This window comes from Nothoprocta perdicaria, unplaced genomic scaffold (assembly GCF_003342845.1).
Source record: "Nothoprocta perdicaria isolate Ctin4 unplaced genomic scaffold, notPer1 scaffold_56, whole genome shotgun sequence".
Lineage (NCBI taxonomy): Eukaryota > Metazoa > Chordata > Aves > Tinamiformes > Tinamidae > Nothoprocta > Nothoprocta perdicaria.
The window spans coordinates 4,087,064-4,088,387 of NW_020455821.1; positions in this window are offsets into that span (position 1 = coordinate 4,087,064).

Sequence of the window (1,324 nt, forward strand, 5' to 3'; positions counted from 1 at the left end):
CTGGGCCAGCATGTGCCTGTTACTGTTTCCAGTTCCACTGACTTTTGTTGGAGCTATGGGCACCCAGCACTTTGGAAATAGCTTTTCCACCAGCAAATGACTGTATCCACTATCATGATACTCAGCTTTCCTTCAAAGGGAATAAAATAAAGCAAACAAACAAAAAGGTTACTGCTCTTCAGACTTGCCTCAGTGATTTTTCTGTTACTTGAAAGAGAAAAAAAAAATCCATAAAATTGTAGGTCCTTTTATAGAACCTCTTACAAGCTCTTAATCCACTCTCAAATCCTTGAGATTAATTCAATTTTGACAGTCCCTCATAGGTACTTTCCTGCACGGGGATCTGAGTAATGCGTGCTGAGAATAATTTCAACCTACTCCTCTAAACCAGGAGGAGGATCAGAGAGGCAAGGCTGGCACTGGGACTCCAGTGTTTAGTGGAGGCAGCAACTCCCTTCCTATGACCTCAGACTTGCTCGTTTGGCCTTGTTGGGTAGGGAACAACCACATTTGTGTCAGAGAGGTGTTGCAAAGCTTAATTAAGGTTCAATGAACCCCTTTGAGAACCTGAAATGAAAGATGCTGTGTAAGTACACAGCTTATTTGTATTCATTAGCAGTAGAAAAGTCGATTATCCAGAAATCTGATTTGGTTCTGCATACCATGGAGTCACACCTGCCATTTAGATGTAAGGGTGACAGGACCCTTGGGTGGCTAGGACCATCCTGCATGAAGCATGAGCTACATGAGCAGCTGTCAGGTGCTGGAAACCTTGTTGTTGAGGGCTTGGGTTGGACACAAGGTTTTGGGAAGAGAAGGGTTGGGCCATGCCTGAGGTTTTCAGGAGTGGTATGTGGAACACGGTGAGGTTTTCTGAAGCAAAGGGCTGGGAGATAGGTGAGTCTTTCAAAAGAAATGGGCCGAGGGAGCGCTGGTTTTCTGGAGAAAATGTCTGTTAAACACCCGGGGCTTTTGGAAGAGAAGATGGAGGCACTCAAGTTTTCAAAACAGAAAGGCTGGGCTATGCCAGGGATTTTCAGGGCAGCAGGTTGGGGACTTCCCTAAGGCCTTCAGAAGAAAAGAGATGGGAGGTTCCCAAGATTTTTTTTTTTTTTTTTCAGGAAAATGTCACCCAAAGCTTTGCAGAGACCAAACGTGACCTGCGCTCGGTGTACAGGGGAGGCTCATGGAGGGCGAGCTCTCCCGAAGGGAAGCCTGGGGCCCCCCGCGCTTTTCGGAAGGGAAAGGCCGGCGCCGGTACCGGCTGCGGCTGCCCGGGGCGGCTCCCGGGCCGGGCCGGTGCCGCCTCCTGACGTCGCGAACC